Source organism: Colius striatus, chromosome W (assembly GCF_028858725.1).
Source record: "Colius striatus isolate bColStr4 chromosome W, bColStr4.1.hap1, whole genome shotgun sequence".
NCBI classification, from domain to species: Eukaryota; Metazoa; Chordata; class Aves; order Coliiformes; family Coliidae; genus Colius; species Colius striatus.
The window spans coordinates 33,619,877-33,630,422 of record NC_084789.1 but is presented as its reverse complement, the minus strand read 5'-3'; positions in this window follow the sequence as shown (position 1 = coordinate 33,630,422).

Genomic DNA, 10,546 nt, shown 5'->3' with positions numbered 1-10,546 from the left:
GGTGTTTAAAGTTACACTTCTGCCTCTGGGACCTTTAATAAAAGAGGTACGCAGACCCCATCTACAGGGATACATAGATCCCCGTGTAGTCTATCAGCCAGCACTGTGTCATATTTGCAGCTACTTTTCTGTGGGAGCTATCTCCAATCGCAAGCACTTGGCATGCTCGACTCCCTTGAAAAAAAAGGAATACTTCTGTTAGAACTTACGCTACTGCATCTGGGCAGTACAAGAAAGCAGGTACGCAGACCTTACCTACAGTGGTACATAGGTCACGTTGGAGTCTATCAGCTTGCACTTTGTCACATTTGCAGCTGCTTTTCTGTGAGAGTTATCTCCAATCCCACGCACTTTGCCTGTTCATTTGCCTTTGAAAAAATACAGGCTGTCAGTAGAAGTTATACCACTGAGTTTGTGTGGAGAGTTTTGTGGAGACTTGGCTAGAGGAAAGAGGACATGATAGAATACAGCTGGTTAGGCCGTAAGCATTAAGCGATAAGATATTGGACCCTTGCTCAAGGACGTGGTGTCCTTGAGCAAGAGAGTTGTATGATAACAGGATGAGAAAAGAGGAACTCAGTTTGGGTTGAGCAGCCACAAGCATCCGAATTATGTTCAAACAGGGGCAGGATTGACATTTTACCGGGAACCAATGACGAGCTTAGCTTTTGCAATATGTGTGAGCCTGATTATTGTATCTATAAAAGAGTTTTATCTTTGCAAATAAAGTTGAGACTTACTCAGCACTACAGGGTGTGACTGTCTCCCGTAGTCTTCAGGAAATGGTGACCCCGACGTATTAGCGGCTTGGCGCCACGGCAGAGCGACGAAGGGTTTCGGGTCCTACGCAACAAGGACGGCAATAAGCGTGAAAATTGGGAACATGCCGTGCCCTGGGTGACCGTATAGACGAGCCCGGCCGATATGTGCCGCCAGACCTTGAAGGGCTGCAACAGCGCGCTGACGATAATAGGTATGGAAAGGCAAGCGGCATATGATTTATTTACTGCATTCTTGCAGAAGCGGCAGTAAAGGTTGTAGATCTGCAAAAGGACCTACCAGGGTTGTTAGCTTACAGGTATGTGTAGTGGGTCTGGGATGGTAGCGATTTTCCACAGCAGCTCCTGCAGTGCTGTGCTTACTGTTGATATCAATATTATGACTACCGCTTGCACAACATCAGGGCTGTCCCTCCAGCATTCCTTCCCCCACCTTCACCAATAGCTGTGGGTGGGCATGATCTTGGGAGGGACTATGGCCAGGGCAGCTGACCCAGGCTGACCAAGGAGATATTCCATACCATATGACGTCAGCTCAGTAATATAAACTGGGGGAGAGGAGCAGGAAGGGGAGGCGAGATTCATTTCTGGCCTTCCCAAAGCAACCGCTACGCATACTGAAGCCCTGCTTCTCGGGAGGTGGCCGGACATCGCTGCTGATGGGAAGTAGAGAGTAACAGCTTATCTGCTTTTGCTTTGCTTCCCGCGCGCACGGCTTTGCTGCTTATTTATTAAACTACTTTTATCTGAACCCACGAGACTCCCATCTTATTTTCTCCCCTTCCCTGGCTTGCTGAGGAGGTGGGGGATAAAGCAGTGTGGTGGGCACCTGACATCCAGCCAGGCTCGAACTACCACAATTACTCTCTCCCGTGTTTTCTTTTTCTTCCCTCTCTTGCCAGATGGTGCCCAGTCTAACATGGGGTCGCGCTCCCCCATTCTCCTCTGATCATCCTGCGCTGCAGCCCCGCCCGACTCCGCCCGCTTGGCATTCTTCTGCAAGTCGTCCCAGGGGTAACTCGGCGGGCTGGGCTCGAATGGGAAGCAGCTCTCCCGTGGGGGCTCTGCTCCGAAGCCCCTTTGCCTCTCTGACTTTGTAAAAACTCTTGTGTAGAGAAGAACTTTTTTCTTCACTCCACGTAACCACACCACCCCCCGTCTCCTCACCAGACTCCGTCTTCTAGCTCTCATTTCTGCCACTCCTCCACATAGATCACTCATCTTCAGTGGCCAACGAGGCGGCTGACTTTTCCCCTTTGTCCCGCCTCCATTTCCGTCAGGCGCCAACTTTGGCGGAACGTGGGCTGGCTGATTTTTCTCTATTCTCGGTATCATCCGCCTCAGCGCCGCTCCCAACACTACTCTCGGCGCCTCTCCCGGTGCTGCTCCCGGCACCTCTCCTGACGCCTCTCTCGGCACTACTGTTGGTGCCTCTCCCGACGCTTCTACACGCGGGCGGGGGGAGCATTACTTTTGAGACTGTAGGAGCCAGCGGGGTGGATTGGAACCAGTCACGCTCATCGTTTTTATTGTTATTCTGTGCTGCTGATGTCTGCTCAGCAGCCTTCTTTTCTGCCTAATGTTGCAGCAACTCATTGTGCACTATCCTCCAAAGCTTCCCTAACTTTTTAGCTATCTTATCATTCTTCTAGGGTAGCCTCCCACAGCAAATCCACAAATTTACGACATTCACTCAGTTCATGCACTGTATGTGAATTCTGGAACACTCCCTTAGCATACCCATAAGCTAACAACCCTGGTAGGTCTTTTTGCAGATCTATACCCTTTATCTGCCACTTCTGCAAGAATGCAGTAAATAAATTATATGCCGGTTGCCTTTCCATACCTATTATCGTCAGCGTGCTGTTGCAACCCTTCAAGGTCCGGTGGCACGTATCAGCCGTGCTCGTCTATACGGTCACCCAGGGCACGGCGTGTTCCCAATTTTCACGCTTATTGCCGTCCTTGCTGCATAGGACCCGAACCCCTTCGTTGCTCTGACGTGACGCCCAGTTGGTATATCACATTCTTCGTGTATAGCATCGGGATCACAATTTCCTGAAGACGACAGGAGACAAGCCCACTCTGTAGTGCAAAAAGTCTCAACCTTATTTACAAAGATATATCTCTTTTATAGATACAATAATCAGGCTCATACATGTTGCAAAAGCTAAGCTCATCATTGGTTCCCAGTTAGGTGCAAACCTCACCCTTGTTTCAAGATACTCCAGATACTTGTGGCTGCTTAACCCAAACTAAGCTCCTGCTTTCTCATCCAGTTATCATACAACTCTCTTGCCCTCACGTCCTTGAACAAGAGTCCAATATCTTATCGGTTAATGCTTACTGCCTCTATTCTATCATGTCCTCATTCCTCTAATCAAGTCTCCACAAAACTCCCCACATCGGTAGAAGTTATACCACTGCGTATAGGAGCTACAAGAAAGCAGGAAGGAAGACCCCACCCACAGTAATAAGTAGGTCCCCATGTAGTCTATCAGCCAGCACTATGTCAAATTTTCAGATGCCTTCCTGTGGGCGCTATCTCACATCCCAGTCACTTGGACTGCTCAACGCCCATTGAAAAAATATTTACTGTCAGTTTAGTTATACCACTGCATATGGTAGCTAAAAGAAAGCAGGAAGGTAGACCCAAACAACAGTGTAAAGTAGGTCCCCATGTAGTCTATCAGACAGCACTGTGTCACATTTTCAGTTGCTTTCCTGTGGGAGCTATCTCCAATCCCACTCACTTAGACCGCTCAACTCCCATTAAAAAATACAGACTGTCGGTAGAAGTTATACCACTCTGTATGGGAGCTACAAGAAAGCAGGAAGGAAGACCCCACCCACAGTAATAAGTAGGTCCCCATGTAGTCTATCAGCCAGCACTATGTCACATTCCCAGCTACTTTCCTGTTGGACATATCGTTAATCCCACGCTCTTGGCCTCGACAACTCTCTTTAAAAATACATTCTGTCGGTTAAGTTATATCACTGCGTATGAGAGTTACAAGAAAGCAGGAAGGCAGATCCCACCTACAGAAGTAAGTAGGTCCCCTATGTAGTCTATCAGCCAGCACTGTGTCACATTTGCAGCTGCTTTCTTGTGGGACTTATCTCCAATACCACACGTTTGGACTCGTCAGCTCCCTATAAAGATACATTCTGTCGATATAAGTTCTACCACTGCGTATGGGAGCTACAAGAAAGAAGATAGGCACACCGCACTTACAGTAGTAAGTAGGTCCCCATATAGTCCGTCAGTCAGCACTGTGTCACATTTGCAGCTGCTTTCTTGTGGGAGCTATCTCCAATCCCACTCACTTGGACTGCTCAACACCCTATTGAAAAAATATTTGCAGTCGGTTAAGTTATACCACTGCATATGGGAGTTACAAGAAAGCAAGAAGGCAGACCGCACCTACAGTGTTAAGTAGGTCCCCATGTAGTCTATCAGCCAGCACTATTTCACATTTTCAGCTGCTTTCCTTTGGGAATTATCTCCAATAGCACTCTCTTGACCACATCAGCTGCCTTCAAAAATACATGCTGGCAGTTATAGCACTGCGTATGGGAGATAAAAGAAAGCAGGAAGGCAGACCTATCCTACACTAGTAAGTAGGTCCCACTGTAGTATATCAGTCAGTACCGTGTCACATTTTCAGCTGCTTTCCTCTGGGAGCTATCTCTATTTGCACGCTCTTGGCCTCGTCAATTCCCTTTGAAAATAAAGACTGTCGGTAGAAGTTGTACCACTGCGTATGGGAGCTACAAGAAAGCAGGAAGGCAGACCCCACCTACAGTAGAAAGTAGATCCTCATGGAGTCTATCAGCCAGCACTGTTTCACATTTGCAGCTGCTTTCCTGTGGGAACTGTCTCCAGTCCCATTCATCTGGACTGCTCAGCTCCAATTGAAAAAATACAGACTGTCAGTAGAAGTTAAACCACTGCGCATGAGAGCTACAAGAAAGCAGGAAGAGAGACCCCACCTAAAGTAGTAAGTAGATCCCCATGTAGTCTATGAGCCAGCACTGTGTCACATTTGCAGCTGCTTTCCTGTGGGAGTTATCTCCAATCCTACGCTCTTGGCCTTGTCAGCTCCCTTTAAAAATACATTCTGTCGGTATAAGTTATACCACTGCGTATGGGAGCTACAAGAAAGCAGGAACGCAGACCCCACCTGCAGTAGTCAGTAGGTCCCAATGTAGTCTATCAGCCAGAACTGTTTCAGATTTGCAGCAGCTTTCCTGTGGGAGCTATCTCCAATCCTACTCACTTGGACTGATGTGATCACATTGAAAAAATACATGCTGCCGGTTAAGTTATACCACTGCGTATGGGAGGTATAAGAAAACAGGAAAGCAGACCCAAACTACAGTGTTACGTAGGTTTCCATGTAGTCTATTAACCAGAACTGTGTCAAATTTGCAGCTGTTTTCCTGTGGGCGCTATCTCCAATCCCAGTCACTTTGCTCAACGCCCATTGAAAAAATACGGACTGTCGGTAGAAGTTATACCACTCCGTATGGGAGCTACAAGTAAGCAGGAAGGCACACTCCATCTACAGTACTAAGTAGGTTCCCATGTAATCTATCAGCCAGCACTGTGTCACATTTGTAGATGCTTTCCTGGTGGAGCTATCTCCATTTTCACGCTCTTGGCCTCGTCAGCTGCCTTGAAAAATACATTCTGTCGGTTATGTTATACCAGTGCGTATATGAGCTATAAGAAAGAAGGAAGGAAGACCCCATCTACAGTACTAAGTAGGTCCCCATGTAATCTGTCCGCAAGCACTGTGTCACATTTGCAACTTCTTTCTTGTGGGAACTATCTGCAATCCCACTCACTTGGACTGCTTTGATCCAATTGGAAAAATACATGCTGGCGGTAGAATTTACACCACTACTAATGGGAGTAACAAAAAAACTGGAAGGCAGACCCCAACTACAGTGTGAAGTAGGTCCCCATGTAGTTTATCAGCCAGCAGTGTGTCACATTTTCAGTTGCTTTCCTGTGGGAGCTATCTCCATTCCTACTCACTTGGACCGCTCAACTCCTTTTGAAAAAATATAGACTGTTGGTAGAAGTTATACCACGGTGTATAACAGCTACAATAAAGCAGGAAGGAAGACCCCACCTACAGTAGTAAGTAGGTTTCCATGTACTCTCTCATGCAGCACTGTGGCACTTTTGAAGCTGCTTTCCTGTAAGAGCTATCTCCAATAACACTCACTTGGACTGCTAAGCGCCCATTGAAAAAATATTTACTGTCAGTTTAGTTATACCACTGCATATGGTAGCTAAAAGAAAGCAGGAAGGTAGACCCCAACAACAGTGTAAAGTAGGTCCCCATGTAGTCTATCAGACAGCACTGTGTCACATTTGCAGCTGCTTTCATGTGGGAGCTATCTCCAATGACAATAAGGTGGAATGCTAAACGTCCTTTGAAAAAATACATACTTTACGTTACATTGGGTATGGGAGCTACAAGAAAGCAGGAAGGAAGACCCCATCTACAGCAGTAAGTAGGTCCCCATTTAGTCTATCAGCCAGCACTGTGTCACATTTGCAACTGTTTTCCTGTGGGCGCTATCTCCAATAACAGTCACTTGTACTGCTCAACTCCCATTGAAAAAATATTTACTGTCGGATAAGTTATACCACTGCGCATGGTAGGTACAAGAAAGCAGGAAGGCAGATCCCAAGTACAGTGTAAAATAGTTCGCCATGTAGTCTATCGGCCAGCACTGTGTCACAATTGCAGCTGCTTTACTGAGAGCGCTATCTCAAATCCCAGTCACTTGGAGTGCTCAGCTCCCAATGAAAAAATACATGTTTTCCGTTAGTTATAGTACTGCGTGTGGGATCTAAAATAAAGTAGGAGACAGACCCCACCTACTGTAGTAAAGTAGGTCCCCATGTGGTCTATCAGCCAGCACTGTGTCACATTTGCAGCTGCTTACCTGTGACCACTATATCCAATCCAACTCTCTTGGCCTCGTCAGCTTCCTTTAAAAATAGAAACTGTCGGTAGAAGTTATACCACTGCGTATGGGAGAAACAAGAAAAAAGGATGGCAGACTACAGGTTTAAGTGAGTCCCCATGTAGTCTATCAGCCAGCTCTGTGTCACATTTGCAGCTGCTTTCCTGTGATGGCTATCTCCAGTTGCAGTCACTTGGACTACTTTGATCCCATTGAAGAAATATATACTGTCGGTTAAGTTATACCACTGCGTATGGGAGCTAAAAGAAAGCAGGAAGGCAGACCCCAACTGCAGTGTTAAGGAGATCCCCACATAGTCTAACATGCAGCACTGTGTCACATTTGCACGTGCTTTCCTTTGGGAGCTATCTCCAATCTCACTCACTTGGACTGCACAGTTTCCATTCAAAAAATATACGCTGTAGGTAGAAGTTATACCACTGCCTATAGGAGCTACAAGAAAGCAGGAAGGCAGACCCCACATACAGTAGTAAGTAGGTCCCCATGTAGTCTATCAGCCAGCACTGTATCACATTTTAACCTGCTTTCCTGTGGGAGCTATGTCCAATCCCACTCACCTGGACTGCTCAACTCCCATTGAAAAAATACAGACTCTTGCAGAAGTTATACCACTGTGTATGGGAGCTACAAAAAAGCTGGAAGGCAGACCCCACCGACAGTAGTAAGTAGGTCCCCATGTAGTCTATCAGCCAGCATTTGCAGCTCCTTTCCTGTGGGAGTGTGGTAGTTCGAGCCTGGTTTGATGCCAGGTACCCACCACACAGCTTTATCCCCCACCTCCTCAGCAAGCCAGGGAAGGGGAGAAAATAAGATAAAAGCAGTTTAATAAAGAAGCAGTAAAGCCGCGCACGCGGGAAGCAAAGCAAAAGCAGATAAAACTGTTACTCTCTACTTCCCATCAGCAGTGATGTCCGGCCACCTCCCGAGAAGCAGGGCTTTAGGATGCATAGCGATTGCTTTTGGAAGGCCAGAAATGAATCTCGCCTCCCCTTCCTGCTCCTCTCCCTTAGTTTATATTACTGAGCTGACGTCATATGGTATGGAATATCTCCTTGGTCAGCTTGGGTCATCTGTCCTGGCCATAGTCCCTCCCAAGATCATGTCCATCCACAGTTGTTGGTCAAGGTGGGGGAAGGAATGCTGGAGGGACAGCCCTGATGCTGTGCAAGCGGTAGTCATAATATTGATATCAACAGTAAGCATAGCACTACAAGAGCTGCTGTGGAAAATCGTTACCATCCCAGACCCACTACAGTCTCCACCCCTTATTCCATACCATTTATGTCATGCTCAGACAAACCATCTTAACAACCCATATACATCCTTATATACTCTCATTAACCAGTACCCCCACTCTTCAACAGACAAACATAATTCTTGTATTCCCTCTTGCATCTTGCATCAAACAAACAAACAACATTCTTATATCTTTCATTCTCTGTAGATGTTCACTGGAGCAGGCCATAACTTCTGTCTCATCCACCAAGATGGATATCCAGGCCAGGGGAAACAGTATGTTCAGTGTTGGGCACCAGCACCGGCTTGGTTTGTCCACTTGTCCGGTTTTTCTTGCAAAGTTCATCTACAACAGATAACTCACATAGGTTATTTTTCCCCCAAGGTTAAGTCTCCTTGAGGTACACATCGAGTTTCCCCATCCTTTCTCATCACCCACCAAGTACACCCAGGCCCTTGAGCAAAGACAATCCCACGAATGGTTTTGCCCTTTCCCATGGGAGGTGCAACCCATACTGCCTTCCCCAGCCATTTCCCTGGGTGCACTACAGGGACCTTATCTCCTCCCACAGTATGTAGTGGTTTTCTTTGTGCAGGATCAGGACTGTTAGTTGAACCTCTGCTGTTAACCAGCCAAGTGGCTTCTGCTAAATTTTTATTCCACTGCTTCCATGCCCCATTGCCCAGTGCTCTCAACATGGTCTTTAGCAATCCGATATATCTCTCAATCTTTCCAGAGGCTTGTGGGTGATAGGGGATGTGGTATATCCACTCAATGCCATGTTTCTTTGCCCAGGAGTTTATGAGATTATTTCGAAAATGAGATCCATTATCTGACTCAATTCTTTCTGGAGTGCCGTGTCGCCACAAAACTTGCCTTTCAAGACCCAAGACAGTATTTCGGGCCGTTGCATGCTTTACAGGGTATGTTTCCAACCAACTGGTAGTTGCTTCCACCATGATGAGTATAGAACGCTTCCCTTGATGTGTTTGTGGTAGCGGTCCAACATAGTCAATTCGCCAGGCCTCACCATATTGTAAACCCAACCATCAGCCTCCATTCCAGGGAGACTTGATTCGTGTGGCTCGCTTGATTGCGGCACACGTTTCACATTCGTGGGTGACCTGTGTAATGGCTTCCATGGTCAAGTCCACCCCTCGATCACGAGCCCATCTATATGTTGCATCTCTTCCCAGATGTCCTGATGTTTCATGGGCCCATCAAGCTATAAATAGCTCATCTTTACGCTCCCAGTCTAGGTCTATCTGAGCCACTTCAATTTTGGCAGCTTTATCTACCTGTTGGTTGTTCCACTGTTCTTCATTGGCACGGCTTTTTGGCACGTGAGCATCTACATGACGTACCTTCAGAGTCATATTTTCCACCCAAGCAGCAATGTCTTGCCATAATGCAGCAGCCCAGATGGGTTTACCCTTGCGCTGCCAGTTGGTCTTCTTCCATTGCTGTAGCCATCCCCATAGAGCATTAGCCACCATCCGGGAGTCAGTATAAAGATAGAGTACTGGCCACTTCTCTCATTCTGCAATCTTCAGAGCTAGTTGGATGGCTTTCACTTCAGCAAACTGACTCGACTCACCTTCTCCTTCAGTGGCCTCAACAACTCGTCGTGTGGGACTCCACACAGCAGCTTTCCACTTATGATGATTTCCTACCACGCGGCAGGATCCATCAGTAAACAAAGCATAATGCCTCTCATCTTCTGATAGTTCATTATATGGTGGTGCCTCTTGGGCACGAGCTACTTCCTCAGGCAATGCTCCAAAATCTCTGCCTTCTGGCCAGTCCTTGATTTCTTCCAGGATTCCTGGATGATTAGATTTCCCTAGCCGAGATCGTTGTGTAATCAACGCCATCCACTTACTCCATGTAGCGCTGGTTGCATGATATATAGAAGGGGTTTTCCCTTTGAACATCCAGTGTAACACAGGCAGACGTGGTGCCAAGAGGAGATGAGCTTCTGTGCCAATGACTTCTGAAGCAGCTCGAAGTCCCTCATATGCTGCTAGTATTTCTTTTTCAGTTGGGGTGTAGTGGGCTTCCGATCCTCGATATCCTCGGCTCCAAAACCCTAATGGTCGACCTCGGGTTTCTCCAGATGTTTTCTGCCAGAGGCTCCAGGTGAGACCATGCTCTCCAGCAGCAGTGTAGAGGATATTCTGCACATCTGATCCTGTACGGATGGGCCCAAGGGCGACTGCACGAGCTATTTCCTGTTTAATTTGTTGAAAAGCTTGTTGTTGCTCAAGGCCCCACTCAAAACAGTTCTTCTTTCTGCTTACTCTAAAGAGAGGGCTCACAAGCTGACTATAACCTGGGATATGCATCCTCCAGAATCCCACAAGGGCCAGGAAAGCTTGTGTTTCTTTCTTATTAGTCGGTTGAGACATAGTCGCTATTTTATTCACAACATCCATAGGCACATGCCGACGCCCATCTTGTCATTTTATGCCCAAAAACTGTATGTCTTGTGCAGGTCCCTTTACTTTGTTTCTTTTTACAG